The sequence below is a fragment of the Colobus angolensis genome, unplaced genomic scaffold, assembly GCF_000951035.1.
Source record: "Colobus angolensis palliatus isolate OR3802 unplaced genomic scaffold, Cang.pa_1.0 Scaffold3, whole genome shotgun sequence".
Lineage (NCBI taxonomy): Eukaryota > Metazoa > Chordata > Mammalia > Primates > Cercopithecidae > Colobus > Colobus angolensis.
In genome coordinates, this window is record NW_012116265.1 from 29,843,184 (window position 1) to 29,848,139 (window position 4,956).

A 4,956-nucleotide genomic window follows, 5' to 3' on the forward strand; every position below is an offset into this window, starting at 1 on the left:
AGTCCCAGCTTCTCGGGGGCTGAGGTGGGAGAATCACTTGAGCCTGGGAGGCCAAGGCTTCAGTGAGCCATGATTGCGCCACTGCACTCCAGCCTGGGCAACAGAGCAAGACCCTGTCTCTCTGTCTCTCTATGTGTGTATATATATATACACACACACATGTATATGGCAACATTATGTATTCTTATCATGGACTTTTATGTATTGATCTTTTTGGAGATGGGAGTCTTGCTGTGTCACCCAGGTTAGAGCGCAATGCTGCAATCTCAGCTCACTGCAACCTCCGCCTCCCTGGTTCAAGCAATTCTCCTGTCTCATCCTCCCAAGTAACTGGAACTACAGGCATATGCCACCACGCCTGGCTAATTTTTTTATTTTTATTTTTAGTAGAGACAGGGTTTCACCATGTTGGCCAGGCTGGTCTCGAACTCCTGAACTAAAATGATCCACCTGCCTTGGCCTCCCAAAGTCCTGGGATTACAGGCGTGAGCCACAACGCCCAGCCTATCATGGACATTTTAAAACAAGATAGTAGCATAGCATTTTTGTGTTCCATAAGGAAACTTGTTGCTATATTATTACCACTGAATACCAGCATTTTCATCTAGAATTTGTTAAATGCCCCTGTCCATTAATTCACGAACATGTGTTGAGCACCTACTAGGCACTTAGGATATACATGTGATACTGACACAAAATGTTAGTATATCATTCTTCACTGCCTTCCCTCTTCCTACACTTTCTACGCCTCACTCAGGAGTGCCTATGATTGCCTACCTAGTTCTTAGAGCTTCAGGGTAAGGGGGAGAGTGGAGAGTCAAGAGAGGTTAACTCGATCTGTATAACTGAGGTGGCGAGGGGGTAACAGGAGAGATGTGAAGATTTCAGTAAGTTTGAAAGAAGAGATTTGGGGAAGGAATTGCTGTGATGAGAAAATTGTGGGAAAACTGAAGAGTGAAGAGGAACTTTTGAACTTCCACTGGGCATTCTACAATGTCTTTCCTTCTTCCCATGCCTCTTCGGTGGAGACTTCCAGCCAACAGCAAGCATAATTTGCCAGCAATGTGAGTGAGCCTACTTAGAAGTGGATCCTGGACTGAACGCGCGGGGAAATGGCCACGGGGACAGACCAGGTGGTGGGACTCGGCCTCGTCGCCGTTAACCTGATCATCTTCACCTACTACACCGCCTGGGTGATTCTCTTGCCATTCATCGACAGTCAGCATGTCATCCACAAGTATTTCCTGCCCCGAGCCTATGCTGTCGCCATCCCACTGGCTGCAGGCCTCCTGCTGCTGCTGTTTGTGGGACTGTTCATCACCTACGTGATGCTGAAGAGCGAGAGGGTGACCAAGAAGGCTCAGTGAAGGTCCCACGGGGATGAGGCTGCCAGCCCCTTCTCTGCTTCCCCTCCAGCACAGGGACCAAGTAGGGGAGCCTGCAGAACCTCTCCAGGCACAGTGGTGCCTCAAGTCTGCCTGTCCTGCAGAGTCCCCATGACATGGAGCTTACCCCTGCCTGACTGGAGCCCCCTCCCTGACTCCCACTTCCAGAAGCTAGGAGGGAGGAATACCTGGAAGACTCCAGTCACCCCCTTCTTGCTCAGGGCCTAAAAGATGCTGGTCTCCCAGCCTCACTCTCAGACTCCCTGCCACCTTTTCCCCTGGGTTCTGCCATGTTGCCTCACTTCCCCTCCTGTCACATGCTGACATTGGACTTAGCAGGTTCTAAGTCCGCATGTGTGACCTCTCTGACCTCTCTCCACAAGTCCTGCTCCTCCAGCAAGGCAGCTTTCCTTAGCCTGACACAGCCCAAGACCCCACAAAGCCTTCTGGACCTGGAACGCCTGGGGAAGGACTGACAGACCCCAGGACCAGCCCTGGGGCTCAGGGCATATTAGCTGCTGACCGACCGCTCCTCATGGAGGCCCAGCCCCAAAGCCCCAGGGCTGGCTTGTTTGGGAGAGCTGACCAATAAACACTGATGATGTGTTTGTCAAAAAAAAAAAAAAAAAAAGAAGTGGATCCTACAGCCCTGACCAACATTGTGCTATGGCTTCATGAGACCCCTGAGTCAGAACCACTCAACTAAGCCATTCCCAAATCCCCAACCTGTGAGAGATAAAAAATATTCACTGTTATTTAAATCTCCATGTTTTGGAGTAATTTGTTACACAGCAGTAGATAAGAAAAACACTGGCCATTAGTTGGCCAAATTTATTGAGCTTACCCAAATATAACCTGAGTTTCCCAGGCCACCTCAGCCTATGGGAACAAAAGGGGACACAGCAAGAATAATACTCGGATTCTGTGGCTGGGCACAATGTATCATGCCCTTAATCTCAGCACTTCGGGAGGCTAAGGCAGGAAGACTGCTTGAACACAGGAGTTCGAGATCAGCCCGGGCAACAGAGCAAAACCCTATATCTACAAAAAAATTAAAACTTAACTGGGTGTGGTAGCACACACCTGTAATCCCAGCTACTCAGGAGGCTGAGGCAGGAGGATGGCTTGAGCCCAGGAGGTCAAGACTGCCGTGAGCAGTGATTGCACCACTGCACTCCAGCCTGGGTAACAGAGAGAGACCCTGTCTCATACAAAACCCCCAAACTCAGATTTCACTGGCTCTTGCCTTACCTGCTGAAGCCAGACATATACCTGCAATCTTCTGTTAATCAACCATCCCACACACCCCACCCCCACAGAAAAATAAGAAGTATGTTTGTGAATCATGAAAAGAGGGACCAGTCTCACGTGTGTGTGTGTGTGTGTGTGCGTGAACAAGACTGTTCTCACAGAGTGCTGTTTTGCTCTCTCACCCAGTACTTCCTATGGTTTTCAAGATACCGCCATCTCCTGCTAGGAGATGGTGTTGCCACTGGAACTAGTGCCCCGGCCAAGCACCAAAATCTCCTATGGGCCACGGCCCCTGCAGAACTCACTGGACCAAAGCTGGACCAAAGCTGGAGTTGCTCTCTGATGAAGTGGTAGCAAGATGCTTCTCTCCTCTCCAATGCACTGCCCTTGTCCTGGAGGTCTATAGAGATTTTACTGAGATCTCACTTTTTACTCACAACCATCTCTCTCCTGAGGTCTCAGACGTGTGTCCACAGGTTGGGCAGGGACAGAATCAAAGGATTTATATGTTGTCATCAGGATTCTCACTAACCTTTAGCGACCCAGAATTTGTGACTGGGCAAGGTTCAACATGGTTACAGGCAGCTCTAGGCTCATATCATGTCAGTTTGGCCATCCTAAGGAAGGAGAGGACTTCTTGCTTTAGAAGACATAACTCCCAATAAAGAGCTCTGATTGGCTGGGCTTGGGTCTCATGCCTGCCTCTTGGGCTGAAGTGAGGGAGAAGAAAGGGGACTGTGATTGGCAGCCTCATCAGAATCACCTTCCCCAAGGGAAGGAGGCCTATACTAACCCTCAAAGGTGGGTAGCTAGCAAGGGAGGGGGAGAGGCTGGTGGATAAAAACAACAGCTTTCAGGCCAGGAGCAGTGGCTCATGCCCTAATTCCAACACTTCAGGAGGCCAAGGTGGGAGGATTGCTTGAGGTCAGGAGTTGGAGACCAGATTGGGCAACTTAGTGAGACCCCATCTCTACAAAAATAAAAATAAAAAAAATTAGCCAGGTGTGGTGGTGCAACTGCAGTCCCAGTGACTCAGGAGGCTGAGACAGGAGGATCACCTAAGCCTAGGAGTTCAAGGATGCAGTGAGCTATGATCATGACACTGCACTCCAGCCTGGCAACAGAGCAAGATCCTGTCTCAAAACAAACACACACACACACCCCAATAAAACACACAGCTTTCTGCTGCACCCCCATTTCCGACCTGCTTAGGCAGCAATGGCCCCAGCAATCCCAGCCATTCAAGGATGCGGTTGCTGCCTCTGCGGAGCTTGCTGTACCCAGACTCAGGCTCAAGCGCAGCACCTTCTTCAACTCCTCCAGTGCACCCCTTCCTGAGGCGAGTTCAAGGGGCGGGCTGCAATGACTTCTGCACCTGCGTTATCTTTCTTCTAAATTCCCTTGAACATTCCCCGCAGAGTTACCTTCCCCCAATTCCCCCCAGATCTGCTCCTATTCTCCAAAAGTTGCTCCCACAGAATGAACTAAAAAAGCATGCAAAGATGCATAACCTCCAGCCTAGTCCTCAGTTTCTCAATCAGCTGTGGTCATTTTAGGACGGGGTGCTCTGGAGCCCAGGTGTTATCATTTCACTTAAAGCAGGTGTGGCAGCCTCCCCCTTCCCACCTCATCCCTTGTCCCTTTGAGGTGAGCAGAGAATTGCTCTTTCCTGACCAGGGGCATCTTCTCTGCTGGCTGCAAACTATCAGTCCTGTGCTGCCACCACCCCTGATGACACAGGGTCTAGACACTAACCCATCCTCATGGGCTGTGACATTTCACTAGTGTCCTTTTAGGATGCCTGATGGGGTTCTCTGTGTGAACCTGCCTTGCCATCTTCCCCAGGAAGCTGAGGAGATGTCAGCCATCCTTTGTGGATGGCCAGGTGGTTCTTCGAAGAGCCAGGTGCCGTGGGAGGAGCAGGAGTTCCAACTACACAATGCTGTCATCGCCTCAAAAGCAATATAAGGGGAGAGAGTTGCTGCATGAGCTGCCCAGGGCTGCAATAACAAAGTACCACAAACTGGGTGGCTTAGAACAACAGACATTTACTGTCTCACAGTTCTAGAGACAGGAAGTCCACACTCAAGGTCCCAGCGGGGCCACGCTCGGAAGGTGCTCAGGAGGGATGTGTTCCAGGCCTCTCTTCCTTGGCTCTAGTTCCTTGGTGTGTGGCAACATCACTCCAGTCTGCACATGGTGTTCTCCTGTGGACATGCCTCTGTGTGCAAATTGCCCCCCGCCTCCCCCACTTTTTTTTGATATGAAGTTTCACTCTTGTCATCCAGGCTGGAGTGCAATGGCACAATCTGGGCTCACT

At 50.5% G+C, this 4,956-nt stretch overlaps 1 pseudogene across 1 annotated transcript; it reads left to right on the forward strand.

The window, feature by feature from the left end:
• Window positions 1-1,102: 1,102 nt before the first annotated feature.
• LOC105517275 lies at window positions 1,103-1,993 on the forward strand (annotated as a pseudogene). Its single transcript, XR_001002649.1, has one exon. The product of XR_001002649.1 is annotated as a dolichol phosphate-mannose biosynthesis regulatory protein pseudogene (transcript).
• Window positions 1,994-4,956: the final 2,963 nt, after the last annotated feature.